Source organism: Aphelocoma coerulescens, unplaced genomic scaffold, assembly GCF_041296385.1.
Source record: "Aphelocoma coerulescens isolate FSJ_1873_10779 unplaced genomic scaffold, UR_Acoe_1.0 HiC_scaffold_109, whole genome shotgun sequence".
Classification (NCBI taxonomy): Eukaryota; Metazoa; Chordata; class Aves; order Passeriformes; family Corvidae; genus Aphelocoma; species Aphelocoma coerulescens.
In genome coordinates this window covers 737,570-754,768 of record NW_027183469.1, presented here as the reverse complement: position 1 = coordinate 754,768, position 17,199 = coordinate 737,570, and positions in this window count along the sequence as shown.

The window sequence follows — 17,199 nt, the reverse complement described above, 5'->3', positions numbered from 1 at the left end:
GGCAGGGTTGCATCAGGTTCCATAGCATCACCACAGTCTCCAGGGCTCCCAGAGGTTCTGTGGTGTCACAGTGGAGGCAGGGTTGCATCAGGTTCCATAGCATCAGCACGGTCTCCAGGGCTCCCAGAGGTTCTGTGGTGTCACAGAGGAGGCAGGGTTGCATCAGGTTCCATAGCATCAGCACGGTCTCCAGGGCTCCAAGAGCTTCTGTGGTGTCACAGAGGAGGCAGGGTTGCATCAGGTTCAATAGCATCAGCACGGTCTCCAGGGCTCCCCTGAGCTTCTGTGGTGGTGTCACAGAGGAGCCAGGCTTCCTTGTAGTTCCCCAGCATCACAAAGGCTCTCCTGGGAGCCACGGGTCACAAAGCACCGTGGGCTCTGTGCAGCCCCGCTGTGTCACAATGGCCGCTGGCTTCCACGAGCCCCCGCAGTGTCCCAGTGGGCCCCGTGGCTTTAGGAGTGGGTGGCTGGGAGTTGGTGCCAGCGGCTGGGGGAGCAGCAGCAGGGACTGTGTGTGGACAGTGCCATGGCCACTTGTGTGGCCACTGGTGTCTCTGTGCCAGGCACAGCCGTGGTGTGTAACACCGGCTCTGGGTCCTTTGGCTGTGCAGGTGGCAGTCACGGCCTGGAGCAGGGCTGCTCCCGGGGGACAGCCTGGGGCAGGAGGCTGCTGGAGATTCATTCCCCACACTCCTTGTCATGAGGTGCTCAGAGTGATTGGAAAGGCTGTTGGCAGCAGGCAGTTCTCTGGGTTCAAGCTGTGGAGCTGTCAGCGGGAATGCAAAGGCCAAGCTGGTGAGCCTTTTGTCCTGGTGCCTTTAGTGTGTGAGCAGTCCCTGGTGCCGTTGTCTTTGGATCCTGAGTGTGGGAGAGGCAAGGCTTAGGATGGTGCGTAGAGCTGAGAAGGAAAGTGCCGAGAGCAGCGTGTGTGCTGCTGCTTTGAGGGGTGCAGTTGAAGTTGTAGGCAGCAAGAGCTTTCTCAGCTGGCCCTTTTGTGAGCTCTGCTTTTGCCAGATGACTTCCATCTTACCCTCTTACCATCTTAGCCTCTCATTTTTGCATATCCCAAACCCCCTTCCAAACATCCAGCAGCTGCTTGTAAAGAAGAAGTCCTAGAACAAAAAGCCAGTGCTGCCTTTCATAGCCCCTTTGCTGTCTATGAAGTAGAGGAAAGAAGCTAGTGAGACGCACTTTCTTTCTCAACTCCATAGAGCGCATCCTTCTCTCAAGGTGGCAGAGTCCTTGGCGGAAGTGAAGCATCTGCAGCTGCAGTTCAGACTGAGAGATGTGCCAGGACAGGAAACATTTGCTGACCTTCCCTGTTCCCTGTGCAACATGATTCTCGCATCCCAGTCACTTTCACATACCTTCGGTATCCCTGAGTCCAAGCAGCTAAAGCTCACAGAGACAGAAGTGTCAGGAAGGAAAACGTTCCAAAAGCACCCCCTTCTCTTATCAGCATATAAATTGTGCACAACAGGCTGCGGCACCGAACCTTCCTTCTCAGATAGACATGCCATCACACTTTTCACTCTTGCAGCTCGGTTGAAAAGCTCCAGCAGCTGCTCCCGCAAGAGCAAAAGGTTCTAGAAGTGAAAGCCAGTTTGGGGCTGCACCTTCTCCTTGCCGCATGTAAGCCACACCAAACTCCCTGATGCACTCTGTCCTCCCCTTCTCAAAGGAGTAGACGGTGGCATCAGGACACACCTGTGTCCCAGCAGCTGGGTGCCCAGCCGGGAGCAGGAGCAGGGCTGGGGCTGCTCCCAAAGTTGCCTCGCCCCAGTGCCAGAGCCGGACATATGCTGAGGGGGGGCTGGATCAGGCTTTATTGTCCAGCTGCATGCCAGGAGTGAGCACAAAATCTACCTGCATTCTCTGCAGCATGCCATCCTGGAGCAGAGCCATTGCCAAAGGAAGCCGTGAGCCCGTGCCAAGCCAGTGCCGGAGTGGGATCCTAGCAGCACCTGTGGAAGCCGGGAGAGAGGAGCCCACCTGGAGCAGGTTCGTGCAGGATTAATCATCCCGTGGCTTCCCACCAGGGTCCTGTTGCTTCCAAAAGGCCCCACAGTGTCACTGTGGCCCCTCGGTTCCACCAGGTTCCATAGCGTCACTGTGGTGCCCAGGGTTCCGTCAGCTCCGCCAGCATCCCCACGGTCTGCAGAGCTCCCCGAGCTTCTGTGGTGTCACAGTGGAGGCAGGGTTGCATCAGGTTCCATAGCATCAGCACGGTCTCCAGGGCTCCCAGAGGTTCTGTGGTGTCACAGTGGAGGCAGGGTTGCATCAGGTTCCATAGCATCACCACAGTCTCCAGGGCTCCCTGAGCTTCTGTGGTGTCACAGTGGAGGCAGGGTTGCATCAGGTTCCATAGCATCAGCACGGTCTCCAGGGCTCCCAGAGGTTCTGTGGTGTCACAGAGGAGGCAGGGTTGCATCAGGTTCCATAGCATCACCACGGTCTCCAGGGCTCCCAGAGGTTCTGTGGTGTCCCAGAGGAGGCAGGGTTGCATCAGGTTCAATAGCATCAGCACGGTCTCCAGGGCTCCCCTGAGCTTCTGTGGTGGTGTCACAGAGGAGCCAGGCTTCCTTGTAGTTCCCCAGCATCACAAAGGCTCTCCTGGGAGCCACGGGTCACAAAGCACCGTGGGCTCTGTGCAGCCCCGCTGTGTCACAATGGCCGCTGGCTTCCACGAGCCCCCGCAGTGTCCCAGTGGGCCCCGTGGCTTTAGGAGTGGGTGGCTGGGAGTTGGTGCCAGCGGCTGGGGGAGCAGCAGCAGGGACTGTGTGTGGACAGTGCCATGGCCACTTGTGTGGCCACTGGTGTCTCTGTGCCAGGCACAGCCGTGGTGTGTAACACCGGCTCTGGGTCCTTTGGCTGTGCAGGTGGCAGTCACGGCCTGGAGCAGGGCTGCTCCCGGGGGACAGCCTGGGGCAGGAGGCTGCTGGAGATTCATTCCCCACACTCCTTGTCATGAGGTGCTCAGAGTGATTGGAAAGGCTGTTGGCAGCAGGCAGTTCTCTGGGTTCAAGCTGTGGAGCTGTCAGCGGGAATGCAAAGGCCAAGCTGGTGAGCCTTTTGTCCTGGTGCCTTTAGTGTGTGAGCAGTCCCTGGTGCCGTTGTCTTTGGATCCTGAGTGTGGGAGAGGCAAGGCTTAGGATGGTGCGTAGAGCTGAGAAGGAAAGTGCCGAGAGCAGCGTGTGTGCTGCTGCTTTGAGGGGTGCAGTTGAAGTTGTAGGCAGCAAGAGCTTTCTCAGCTGGCCCTTTTGTGAGCTCTGCTTTTGCCAGATGACTTCCATCTTACCCTCTTACCATCTTAGCCTCTCATTTTTGCATATCCCAAACCCCCTTCCAAACATCCAGCAGCTGCTTGTAAAGAAGAAGTCCTAGAACAAAAAGCCAGTGCTGCCTTTCATAGCCCCTTTGCTGTCTATGAAGTAGAGGAAAGAAGCTAGTGAGACGCACTTTCTTTCTCAACTCCATAGAGCGCATCCTTCTCTCAAGGTGGCAGAGTCCTTGGCGGAAGTGAAGCATCTGCAGCTGCAGTTCAGACTGAGAGATGTGCCAGGACAGGAAACATTTGCTGACCTTCCCTGTTCCCTGTGCAACATGATTCTCGCATCCCAGTCACTTTCACATACCTTCGGTATCCCTGAGTCCAAGCAGCTAAAGCTCACAGAGACAGAAGTGTCAGGAAGGAAAACGTTGCAAAAGCACCCCCTTCTCTTATCAGCATATAAATTGTGCACAACAGGCTGCGGCACCGAACCTTCCTTCTCAGATAGACATGCCATCACACTTTTCACTCTTGCAGCTCGGTTGAAAAGCTCCAGCAGCTGCTCCCGCAATAGCAAAAGGTTCTAGAAGTGAAAGCCAGTTTGGGGCTGCACCTTCTCCTTGCCGCATGTAAGCCACACCAAACTCCCTGATGCACTCTGTCCTCCCCTTCTCAAAGGAGTAGACGGTGGCATCAGGACACACCTGTGTCCCAGCAGCTGGGTGCCCAGCCGGGAGCAGGAGCAGGGCTGGGGCTGCTCCCAAAGTTGCCCCGCCCCAATGCCAGAGCCGGACATATGCTGAGGGGGGGCTGGATCAGGCTTTATTGTCCAGCTGCATGCCAGGAGTGAGCACAAAATCTACCTGCATTCTCTGCAGCATGCCATCCTGGAGCAGAGCCATTGCCAAAGGAAGCCGTGAGCCCGTGCCAAGCCAGTGCCGGAGTGGGATCCTAGCAGCACCTGTGGAAGCCGGGAGAGAGGAGCCCACCTGGAGCAGGTTCGTGCAGGATTAATCATCCCGTGGCTTCCCACCAGGGTCCTGTTGCTTCCAAAAGGCCCCACAGTGTCACTGTGGCCCCTCGGTTCCACCAGGTTCCATAGCGTCACTGTGGTGCCCAGGGTTCCGTCAGCTTCGCCAGCATCCCCACGGTCTGCAGAGCTCCCCGAGCTTCTGTGGTGTCACAGTGGAGGCAGGGTTGCATCAGGTTCCATAGCATCAGCACGGTCTCCAGGGCTCCCAGAGGTTCTGTGGTGTCACAGTGGAGGCAGGGTTGCATCAGGTTCCATAGCATCACCACAGTCTCCAGGGCTCCCTGAGCTTCTGTGGTGTCACAGTGGAGGCAGGGTTGCATCAGGTTCCATAGCATCAGCACGGTCTCCAGGGCTCCCAGAGGTTCTGTGGTGTCACAGAGGAGGCAGGGTTGCATCAGGTTCCATAGCATCAGCACGGTCTCCAGGGCTCCAAGAGCTTCTGTGGTGTCACAGAGGAGGCAGGGTTGCATCAGGTTCAATAGCATCAGCACGGTCTCCAGGGCTCCCCTGAGCTTCTGTGGTGGTGTCACAGAGGAGCCAGGCTTCCTTGTAGTTCCCCAGCATCACAAAGGCTCTCCTGGGAGCCACGGGTCACAAAGCACCGTGGGCTCTGTGCAGCCCCGCTGTGTCACAATGGCCGCTGGCTTCCACGAGCCCCCGCAGTGTCCCAGTGGGCCCCGTGGCTTTAGGAGTGGGTGGCTGGGAGTTGGTGCCAGCGGCTGGGGGAGCAGCAGCAGGGACTGTGTGTGGACAGTGCCATGGCCACTTGTGTGGCCACTGGTGTCTCTGTGCCAGGCACAGCCGTGGTGTGTAACACCGGCTCTGGGTCCTTTGGCTGTGCAGGTGGCAGTCACGGCCTGGAGCAGGGCTGCTCCCGGGGGACAGCCTGGGGCAGGAGGCTGCTGGAGATTCATTCCCCACACTCCTTGTCATGAGGTGCTCAGAGTGATTGGAAAGGCTGTTGGCAGCAGGCAGTTCTCTGGGTTCAAGCTGTGGAGCTGTCAGCGGGAATGCAAAGGCCAAGCTGGTGAGCCTTTTGTCCTGGTGCCTTTAGTGTGTGAGCAGTCCCTGGTGCCGTTGTCTTTGGATCCTGAGTGTGGGAGAGGCAAGGCTTAGGATGGTGCGTAGAGCTGAGAAGGAAAGTGCCGAGAGCAGCGTGTGTGCTGCTGCTTTGAGGGGTGCAGTTGAAGTTGTAGGCAGCAAGAGCTTTCTCAGCTGGCCCTTTTGTGAGCTCTGCTTTTGCCAGATGACTTCCATCTTACCCTCTTACCATCTTAGCCTCTCATTTTTGCATATCCCAAACCCCCTTCCAAACATCCAGCAGCTGCTTGTAAAGAAGAAGTCCTAGAACAAAAAGCCAGTGCTGCCTTTCATAGCCCCTTTGCTGTCTATGAAGTAGAGGAAAGAAGCTAGTGAGACGCACTTTCTTTCTCAACTCCATAGAGCGCATCCTTCTCTCAAGGTGGCAGAGTCCTTGGCGGAAGTGAAGCATCTGCAGCTGCAGTTCAGACTGAGAGATGTGCCAGGACAGGAAACATTTGCTGACCTTCCCTGTTCCCTGTGCAACATGATTCTCGCATCCCAGTCACTTTCACATACCTTCGGTATCCCTGAGTCCAAGCAGCTAAAGCTCACAGAGACAGAAGTGTCAGGAAGGAAAACGTTCCAAAAGCACCCCCTTCTCTTATCAGCATATAAATTGTGCACAACAGGCTGCGGCACCGAACCTTCCTTCTCAGATAGACATGCCATCACACTTTTCACTCTTGCAGCTCGGTTGAAAAGCTCCAGCAGCTGCTCCCGCAAGAGCAAAAGGTTCTAGAAGTGAAAGCCAGTTTGGGGCTGCACCTTCTCCTTGCCGCATGTAAGCCACACCAAACTCCCTGATGCACTCTGTCCTCCCCTTCTCAAAGGAGTAGACGGTGGCATCAGGACACACCTGTGTCCCAGCAGCTGGGTGCCCAGCCGGGAGCAGGAGCAGGGCTGGGGCTGCTCCCAAAGTTGCCCCGCCCCAGTGCCAGAGCCGGACATATGCTGAGGGGGGGCTGGATCAGGCTTTATTGTCCAGCTGCATGCCAGGAGTGAGCACAAAATCTACCTGCATTCTCTGCAGCATGCCATCCTGGAGCAGAGCCATTGCCAAAGGAAGCCGTGAGCCCGTGCCAAGCCAGTGCCGGAGTGGGATCCTAGCAGCACCTGTGGAAGCCGGGAGAGAGGAGCCCACCTGGAGCAGGTTCGTGCAGGATTAATCATCCCGTGGCTTCCCACCAGGGTCCTGTTGCTTCCAAAAGGCCCCACAGTGTCACTGTGGCCCCTCGGTTCCACCAGGTTCCATAGCGTCACTGTGGTGCCCAGGGTTCCGTCAGCTCCGCCAGCATCCCCACGGTCTGCAGAGCTCCCCGAGCTTCTGTGGTGTCACAGTGGAGGCAGGGTTGCATCAGGTTCCATAGCATCAGCACGGTCTCCAGGGCTCCCAGAGGTTCTGTGGTGTCACAGTGGAGGCAGGGTTGCATCAGGTTCCATAGCATCACCACAGTCTCCAGGGCTCCCTGAGCTTCTGTGGTGTCACAGTGGAGGCAGGGTTGCATCAGGTTCCATAGCATCAGCACGGTCTCCAGGGCTCCCAGAGGTTCTGTGGTGTCACAGAGGAGGCAGGGTTGCATCAGGTTCCATAGCATCACCACGGTCTCCAGGGCTCCAAGAGCTTCTGTGGTGTCACAGAGGAGGCAGGGTTGCATCAGGTTCAATAGCATCAGCACGGTCTCCAGGGCTCCCCTGAGCTTCTGTGGTGGTGTCACAGAGGAGCCAGGCTTCCTTGTAGTTCCCCAGCATCACAAAGGCTCTCCTGGGAGCCACGGGTCACAAAGCACCGTGGGCTCTGTGCAGCCCCGCTGTGTCACAATGGCCGCTGGCTTCCACGAGCCCCCACAGTGTCCCAGTGGGCCCCGTGGCTTTAGGAGTGGGTGGCTGGGAGTTGGTGCCAGCGGCTGGGGGAGCAGCAGCAGGGACTGTGTGTGGACAGTGCCATGGCCACTTGTGTGGCCACTGGTGTCTCTGTGCCAGGCACAGCCGTGGTGTGTAACACCGGCTCTGGGTCCTTTGGCTGTGCAGGTGGCAGTCACGGCCTGGAGCAGGGCTGCTCCCGGGGGACAGCCTGGGGCAGGAGGCTGCTGGAGATTCATTCCCCACACTCCTTGTCATGAGGTGCTCAGAGTGATTGGAAAGGCTGTTGGCAGCAGGCAGTTCTCTGGGTTCAAGCTGTGGAGCTGTCAGCGGGAATGCAAAGGCCAAGCTGGTGAGCCTTTTGTCCTGGTGCCTTTAGTGTGTGAGCAGTCCCTGGTGCCGTTGTCTTTGGATCCTGAGTGTGGGAGAGGCAAGGCTTAGGATGGTGCGTAGAGCTGAGAAGGAAAGTGCCGAGAGCAGCATGTGTGCTGCTGCTTTGAGGGGTGCAGTTGAAGTTGTAGGCAGCAAGAGCTTTCTCAGCTGGCCCTTTTGTGAGCTCTGCTTTTGCCAGATGACTTCCATCTTACCCTCTTACCATCTTAGCCTCTCATTTTTGCATATCCCAAACCCCCTTCCAAACATCCAGCAGCTGCTTGTAAAGAAGAAGTCCTAGAACAAAAAGCCAGTGCTGCCTTTCATAGCCCCTTTGCTGTCTATGAAGTAGAGGAAAGAAGCTAGTGAGACGCACTTTCTTTCTCAACTCCATAGAGCGCATCCTTCTCTCAAGGTGGCAGAGTCCTTGGCGGAAGTGAAGCATCTGCAGCTGCAGTTCAGACTGAGAGATGTGCCAGGACAGGAAACATTTGCTGACCTTCCCTGTTCCCTGTGCAACATGATTCTCGCATCCCAGTCACTTTCACATACCTTCGGTATCCCTGAGTCCAAGCAGCTAAAGCTCACAGAGACAGAAGTGTCAGGAAGGAAAACGTTCCAAAAGCACCCCCTTCTCTTATCAGCATATAAATTGTGCACAACAGGCTGCGGCACCGAACCTTCCTTCTCAGATAGACATGCCATCACACTTTTCACTCTTGCAGCTCGGTTGAAAAGCTCCAGCAGCTGCTCCCGCAATAGCAAAAGGTTCTAGAAGTGAAAGCCAGTTTGGGGCTGCACCTTCTCCTTGCCGCATGTAAGCCACACCAAACTCCCTGATGCACTCTGTCCTCCCCTTCTCAAAGGAGTAGACGGTGGCATCAGGACACACCTGTGTCCCAGCAGCTGGGTGCCCAGCCGGGAGCAGGAGCAGGGCTGGGGCTGCTCCCAAAGTTGCCCCGCCCCAATGCCAGAGCCGGACATATGCTGAGGGGGGGCTGGATCAGGCTTTATTGTCCAGCTGCATGCCAGGAGTGAGCACAAAATCTACCTGCATTCTCTGCAGCATGCCATCCTGGAGCAGAGCCATTGCCAAAGGAAGCCGTGAGCCCGTGCCAAGCCAGTGCCGGAGTGGGATCCTAGCAGCACCTGTGGAAGCCGGGAGAGAGGAGCCCACCTGGAGCAGGTTCGTGCAGGATTAATCATCCCGTGGCTTCCCACCAGGGTCCTGTTGCTTCCAAAAGGCCCCACAGTGTCACTGTGGCCCCTCGGTTCCACCAGGTTCCATAGCGTCACTGTGGTGCCCAGGGTTCCGTCAGCTTCGCCAGCATCCCCACGGTCTGCAGAGCTCCCCGAGCTTCTGTGGTGTCACAGTGGAGGCAGGGTTGCATCAGGTTCCATAGCATCAGCACGGTCTCCAGGGCTCCCAGAGGTTCTGTGGTGTCACAGTGGAGGCAGGGTTGCATCAGGTTCCATAGCATCACCACAGTCTCCAGGGCTCCCTGAGCTTCTGTGGTGTCACAGTGGAGGCAGGGTTGCATCAGGTTCCATAGCATCAGCACGGTCTCCAGGGCTCCCAGAGGTTCTGTGGTGTCACAGAGGAGGCAGGGTTGCATCAGGTTCCATAGCATCACCACGGTCTCCAGGGCTCCAAGAGCTTCTGTGGTGTCCCAGAGGAGGCAGGGTTGCATCAGGTTCAATAGCATCAGCACGGTCTCCAGGGCTCCCCTGAGCTTCTGTGGTGGTGTCACAGAGGAGCCAGGCTTCCTTGTAGTTCCCCAGCATCACAAAGGCTCTCCTGGGAGCCACGGGTCACAAAGCACCGTGGGCTCTGTGCAGCCCCGCTGTGTCACAATGGCCGCTGGCTTCCACGAGCCCCCGCAGTGTCCCAGTGGGCCCCGTGGCTTTAGGAGTGGGTGGCTGGGAGTTGGTGCCAGCGGCTGGGGGAGCAGCAGCAGGGACTGTGTGTGGACAGTGCCATGGCCACTTGTGTGGCCACTGGTGTCTCTGTGCCAGGCACAGCCGTGGTGTGTAACACCGGCTCTGGGTCCTTTGGCTGTGCAGGTGGCAGTCACGGCCTGGAGCAGGGCTGCTCCCGGGGGACAGCCTGGGGCAGGAGGCTGCTGGAGATTCATTCCCCACACTCCTTGTCATGAGGTGCTCAGAGTGATTGGAAAGGCTGTTGGCAGCAGGCAGTTCTCTGGGTTCAAGCTGTGGAGCTGTCAGCGGGAATGCAAAGGCCAAGCTGGTGAGCCTTTTGTCCTGGTGCCTTTAGTGTGTGAGCAGTCCCTGGTGCCGTTGTCTTTGGATCCTGAGTGTGGGAGAGGCAAGGCTTAGGATGGTGCGTAGAGCTGAGAAGGAAAGTGCCGAGAGCAGCGTGTGTGCTGCTGCTTTGAGGGGTGCAGTTGAAGTTGTAGGCAGCAAGAGCTTTCTCAGCTGGCCCTTTTGTGAGCTCTGCTTTTGCCAGATGACTTCCATCTTACCCTCTTACCATCTTAGCCTCTCATTTTTGCATATCCCAAACCCCCTTCCAAACATCCAGCAGCTGCTTGTAAAGAAGAAGTCCTAGAACAAAAAGCCAGTGCTGCCTTTCATAGCCCCTTTGCTGTCTATGAAGTAGAGGAAAGAAGCTAGTGAGACGCACTTTCTTTCTCAACTCCATAGAGCGCATCCTTCTCTCAAGGTGGCAGAGTCCTTGGCGGAAGTGAAGCATCTGCAGCTGCAGTTCAGACTGAGAGATGTGCCAGGACAGGAAACATTTGCTGACCTTCCCTGTTCCCTGTGCAACATGATTCTCGCATCCCAGTCACTTTCACATACCTTCGGTATCCCTGAGTCCAAGCAGCTAAAGCTCACAGAGACAGAAGTGTCAGGAAGGAAAACGTTGCAAAAGCACCCCCTTCTCTTATCAGCATATAAATTGTGCACAACAGGCTGCGGCACCGAACCTTCCTTCTCAGATAGACATGCCATCACACTTTTCACTCTTGCAGCTCGGTTGAAAAGCTCCAGCAGCTGCTCCCGCAATAGCAAAAGGTTCTAGAAGTGAAAGCCAGTTTGGGGCTGCACCTTCTCCTTGCCGCATGTAAGCCACACCAAACTCCCTGATGCACTCTGTCCTCCCCTTCTCAAAGGAGTAGACGGTGGCATCAGGACACACCTGTGTCCCAGCAGCTGGGTGCCCAGCCGGGAGCAGGAGCAGGGCTGGGGCTGCTCCCAAAGTTGCCCCGCCCCAATGCCAGAGCCGGACATATGCTGAGGGGGGGCTGGATCAGGCTTTATTGTCCAGCTGCATGCCAGGAGTGAGCACAAAATCTACCTGCATTCTCTGCAGCATGCCATCCTGGAGCAGAGCCATTGCCAAAGGAAGCCGTGAGCCCGTGCCAAGCCAGTGCCGGAGTGGGATCCTAGCAGCACCTGTGGAAGCCGGGAGAGAGGAGCCCACCTGGAGCAGGTTCGTGCAGGATTAATCATCCCGTGGCTTCCCACCAGGGTCCTGTTGCTTCCAAAAGGCCCCACAGTGTCACTGTGGCCCCTCGGTTCCACCAGGTTCCATAGCGTCACTGTGGTGCCCAGGGTTCCGTCAGCTTCGCCAGCATCCCCACGGTCTGCAGAGCTCCCCGAGCTTCTGTGGTGTCACAGTGGAGGCAGGGTTGCATCAGGTTCCATAGCATCAGCACGGTCTCCAGGGCTCCCAGAGGTTCTGTGGTGTCACAGTGGAGGCAGGGTTGCATCAGGTTCCATAGCATCACCACAGTCTCCAGGGCTCCCTGAGCTTCTGTGGTGTCACAGTGGAGGCAGGGTTGCATCAGGTTCCATAGCATCAGCACGGTCTCCAGGGCTCCCAGAGGTTCTGTGGTGTCACAGAGGAGGCAGGGTTGCATCAGGTTCCATAGCATCACCACGGTCTCCAGGGCTCCAAGAGCTTCTGTGGTGTCCCAGAGGAGGCAGGGTTGCATCAGGTTCAATAGCATCAGCACGGTCTCCAGGGCTCCCCTGAGCTTCTGTGGTGGTGTCACAGAGGAGCCAGGCTTCCTTGTAGTTCCCCAGCATCACAAAGGCTCTCCTGGGAGCCACGGGTCACAAAGCACCGTGGGCTCTGTGCAGCCCCGCTGTGTCACAATGGCCGCTGGCTTCCACGAGCCCCCGCAGTGTCCCAGTGGGCCCCGTGGCTTTAGGAGTGGGTGGCTGGGAGTTGGTGCCAGCGGCTGGGGGAGCAGCAGCAGGGACTGTGTGTGGACAGTGCCATGGCCACTTGTGTGGCCACTGGTGTCTCTGTGCCAGGCACAGCCGTGGTGTGTAACACCGGCTCTGGGTCCTTTGGCTGTGCAGGTGGCAGTCACGGCCTGGAGCAGGGCTGCTCCCGGGGGACAGCCTGGGGCAGGAGGCTGCTGGAGATTCATTCCCCACACTCCTTGTCATGAGGTGCTCAGAGTGATTGGAAAGGCTGTTGGCAGCAGGCAGTTCTCTGGGTTCAAGCTGTGGAGCTGTCAGCGGGAATGCAAAGGCCAAGCTGGTGAGCCTTTTGTCCTGGTGCCTTTAGTGTGTGAGCAGTCCCTGGTGCCGTTGTCTTTGGATCCTGAGTGTGGGAGAGGCAAGGCTTAGGATGGTGCGTAGAGCTGAGAAGGAAAGTGCCGAGAGCAGCGTGTGTGCTGCTGCTTTGAGGGGTGCAGTTGAAGTTGTAGGCAGCAAGAGCTTTCTCAGCTGGCCCTTTTGTGAGCTCTGCTTTTGCCAGATGACTTCCATCTTACCCTCTTACCATCTTAGCCTCTCATTTTTGCATATCCCAAACCCCCTTCCAAACATCCAGCAGCTGCTTGTAAAGAAGAAGTCCTAGAACAAAAAGCCAGTGCTGCCTTTCATAGCCCCTTTGCTGTCTATGAAGTAGAGGAAAGAAGCTAGTGAGACGCACTTTCTTTCTCAACTCCATAGAGCGCATCCTTCTCTCAAGGTGGCAGAGTCCTTGGCGGAAGTGAAGCATCTGCAGCTGCAGTTCAGACTGAGAGATGTGCCAGGACAGGAAACATTTGCTGACCTTCCCTGTTCCCTGTGCAACATGATTCTCGCATCCCAGTCACTTTCACATACCTTCGGTATCCCTGAGTCCAAGCAGCTAAAGCTCACAGAGACAGAAGTGTCAGGAAGGAAAACGTTCCAAAAGCACCCCCTTCTCTTATCAGCATATAAATTGTGCACAACAGGCTGCGGCACCGAACCTTCCTTCTCAGATAGACATGCCATCACACTTTTCACTCTTGCAGCTCGGTTGAAAAGCTCCAGCAGCTGCTCCCGCAATAGCAAAAGGTTCTAGAAGTGAAAGCCAGTTTGGGGCTGCACCTTCTCCTTGCCGCATGTAAGCCACACCAAACTCCCTGATGCACTCTGTCCTCCCCTTCTCAAAGGAGTAGACGGTGGCATCAGGACACACCTGTGTCCCAGCAGCTGGGTGCCCAGCCGGGAGCAGGAGCAGGGCTGGGGCTGCTCCCAAAGTTGCCCCGCCCCAATGCCAGAGCCGGACATATGCTGAGGGGGGGCTGGATCAGGCTTTATTGTCCAGCTGCATGCCAGGAGTGAGCACAAAATCTACCTGCATTCTCTGCAGCATGCCATCCTGGAGCAGAGCCATTGCCAAAGGAAGCCGTGAGCCCGTGCCAAGCCAGTGCCGGAGTGGGATCCTAGCAGCACCTGTGGAAGCCGGGAGAGAGGAGCCCACCTGGAGCAGGTTCGTGCAGGATTAATCATCCCGTGGCTTCCCACCAGGGTCCTGTTGCTTCCAAAAGGCCCCACAGTGTCACTGTGGCCCCTCGGTTCCACCAGGTTCCATAGCGTCACTGTGGTGCCCAGGGTTCCGTCAGCTTCGCCAGCATCCCCACGGTCTGCAGAGCTCCCCGAGCTTCTGTGGTGTCACAGTGGAGGCAGGGTTGCATCAGGTTCCATAGCATCAGCACGGTCTCCAGGGCTCCCAGAGGTTCTGTGGTGTCACAGTGGAGGCAGGGTTGCATCAGGTTCCATAGCATCACCACAGTCTCCAGGGCTCCCAGAGGTTCTGTGGTGTCACAGTGGAGGCAGGGTTGCATCAGGTTCCATAGCATCAGCACGGTCTCCAGGGCTCCCAGAGGTTCTGTGGTGTCACAGAGGAGGCAGGGTTGCATCAGGTTCCATAGCATCAGCACGGTCTCCAGGGCTCCAAGAGCTTCTGTGGTGTCACAGAGGAGGCAGGGTTGCATCAGGTTCAATAGCATCAGCACGGTCTCCAGGGCTCCCCTGAGCTTCTGTGGTGGTGTCACAGAGGAGCCAGGCTTCCTTGTAGTTCCCCAGCATCACAAAGGCTCTCCTGGGAGCCACGGGTCACAAAGCACCGTGGGCTCTGTGCAGCCCCGCTGTGTCACAATGGCCGCTGGCTTCCACGAGCCCCCGCAGTGTCCCAGTGGGCCCCGTGGCTTTAGGAGTGGGTGGCTGGGAGTTGGTGCCAGCGGCTGGGGGAGCAGCAGCAGGGACTGTGTGTGGACAGTGCCATGGCCACTTGTGTGGCCACTGGTGTCTCTGTGCCAGGCACAGCCGTGGTGTGTAACACCGGCTCTGGGTCCTTTGGCTGTGCAGGTGGCAGTCACGGCCTGGAGCAGGGCTGCTCCCGGGGGACAGCCTGGGGCAGGAGGCTGCTGGAGATTCATTCCCCACACTCCTTGTCATGAGGTGCTCAGAGTGATTGGAAAGGCTGTTGGCAGCAGGCAGTTCTCTGGGTTCAAGCTGTGGAGCTGTCAGCGGGAATGCAAAGGCCAAGCTGGTGAGCCTTTTGTCCTGGTGCCTTTAGTGTGTGAGCAGTCCCTGGTGCCGTTGTCTTTGGATCCTGAGTGTGGGAGAGGCAAGGCTTAGGATGGTGCGTAGAGCTGAGAAGGAAAGTGCCGAGAGCAGCGTGTGTGCTGCTGCTTTGAGGGGTGCAGTTGAAGTTGTAGGCAGCAAGAGCTTTCTCAGCTGGCCCTTTTGTGAGCTCTGCTTTTGCCAGATGACTTCCATCTTACCCTCTTACCATCTTAGCCTCTCATTTTTGCATATCCCAAACCCCCTTCCAAACATCCAGCAGCTGCTTGTAAAGAAGAAGTCCTAGAACAAAAAGCCAGTGCTGCCTTTCATAGCCCCTTTGCTGTCTATGAAGTAGAGGAAAGAAGCTAGTGAGACGCACTTTCTTTCTCAACTCCATAGAGCGCATCCTTCTCTCAAGGTGGCAGAGTCCTTGGCGGAAGTGAAGCATCTGCAGCTGCAGTTCAGACTGAGAGATGTGCCAGGACAGGAAACATTTGCTGACCTTCCCTGTTCCCTGTGCAACATGATTCTCGCATCCCAGTCACTTTCACATACCTTCGGTATCCCTGAGTCCAAGCAGCTAAAGCTCACAGAGACAGAAGTGTCAGGAAGGAAAACGTTCCAAAAGCACCCCCTTCTCTTATCAGCATATAAATTGTGCACAACAGGCTGCGGCACCGAACCTTCCTTCTCAGATAGACATGCCATCACACTTTTCACTCTTGCAGCTCGGTTGAAAAGCTCCAGCAGCTGCTCCCGCAATAGCAAAAGGTTCTAGAAGTGAAAGCCAGTTTGGGGCTGCACCTTCTCCTTGCCGCATGTAAGCCACACCAAACTCCCTGATGCACTCTGTCCTCCCCTTCTCAAAGGAGTAGACGGTGGCATCAGGACACACCTGTGTCCCAGCAGCTGGGTGCCCAGCCGGGAGCAGGAGCAGGGCTGGGGCTGCTCCCAAAGTTGCCCCGCCCCAATGCCAGAGCCGGACATATGCTGAGGGGGGGCTGGATCAGGCTTTATTGTCCAGCTGCATGCCAGGAGTGAGCACAAAATCTACCTGCATTCTCTGCAGCATGCCATCCTGGAGCAGAGCCATTGCCAAAGGAAGCCGTGAGCCCGTGCCAAGCCAGTGCCGGAGTGGGATCCTAGCAGCACCTGTGGAAGCCGGGAGAGAGGAGCCCACCTGGAGCAGGTTCGTGCAGGATTAATCATCCCGTGGCTTCCCACCAGGGTCCTGTTGCTTCCAAAAGGCCCCACAGTGTCACTGTGGCCCCTCGGTTCCACCAGGTTCCATAGCGTCACTGTGGTGCCCAGGGTTCCGTCAGCTTCGCCAGCATCCCCACGGTCTGCAGAGCTCCCCGAGCTTCTGTGGTGTCACAGTGGAGGCAGGGTTGCATCAGGTTCCATAGCATCAGCACGGTCTCCAGGGCTCCCAGAGGTTCTGTGGTGTCACAGTGGAGGCAGGGTTGCATCAGGTTCCATAGCATCACCACAGTCTCCAGGGCTCCCTGAGCTTCTGTGGTGTCACAGTGGAGGCAGGGTTGCATCAGGTTCCATAGCATCAGCACGGTCTCCAGGGCTCCCAGAGGTTCTGTGGTGTCACAGAGGAGGCAGGGTTGCATCAGGTTCCATAGCATCACCACGGTCTCCAGGGCTCCAAGAGCTTCTGTGGTGTCACAGAGGAGGCAGGGTTGCATCAGGTTCAATAGCATCAGCACGGTCTCCAGGGCTCCCCTGAGCTTCTGTGGTGGTGTCACAGAGGAGCCAGGCTTCCTTGTAGTTCCCCAGCATCACAAAGGCTCTCCTGGGAGCCACGGGTCACAAAGCACCGTGGGCTCTGTGCAGCCCCGCTGTGTCACAATGGCCGCTGGCTTCCACGAGCCCCCGCAGTGTCCCAGTGGGCCCCGTGGCTTTAGGAGTGGGTGGCTGGGAGTTGGTGCCAGCGGCTGGGGGAGCAGCAGCAGGGACTGTGTGTGGACAGTGCCATGGCCACTTGTGTGGCCACTGGTGTCTCTGTGCCAGGCACAGCCGTGGTGTGTAACACCGGCTCTGGGTCCTTTGGCTGTGCAGGTGGCAGTCACGGCCTGGAGCAGGGCTGCTCCCGGGGGACAGCCTGGGGCAGGAGGCTGCTGGAGATTCATTCCCCACACTCCTTGTCATGAGGTGCTCAGAGTGATTGGAAAGGCTGTTGGCAGCAGGCAGTTCTCTGGGTTCAAGCTGTGGAGCTGTCAGCGGGAATGCAAAGGCCAAGCTGGTGAGCCTTTTGTCCTGGTGCCTTTAGTGTGTGAGCAGTCCCTGGTGCCGTTGTCTTTGGATCCTGAGTGTGGGAGAGGCAAGGCTTAGGATGGTGCGTAGAGCTGAGAAGGAAAGTGCCGAGAGCAGCGTGTGTGCTGCTGCTTTGAGGGGTGCAGTTGAAGTTGTAGGCAGCAAGAGCTTTCTCAGCTGGCCCTTTTGTGAGCTCTGCTTTTGCCAGATGACTTCCATCTTACCCTCTTACCATCTTAGCCTCTCATTTTTGCATATCCCAAACCCCCTTCCAAACATCCAGCAGCTGCTTGTAAAGAAGAAGTCCTAGAACAAAAAGCCAGTGCTGCCTTTCATAGCCCCTTTGCTGTCTATGAAGTAGAGGAAAGAAGCTAGTGAGACGCACTTTCTTTCTCAACTCCATAGAGCGCATCCTTCTCTCAAGGTGGCAGAGTCCTTGGCGGAAGTGAAGCATCTGCAGCTGCAGTTCAGACTGAGAGATGTGCCAGGACAGGAAACATTTGCTGACCTTCCCTGT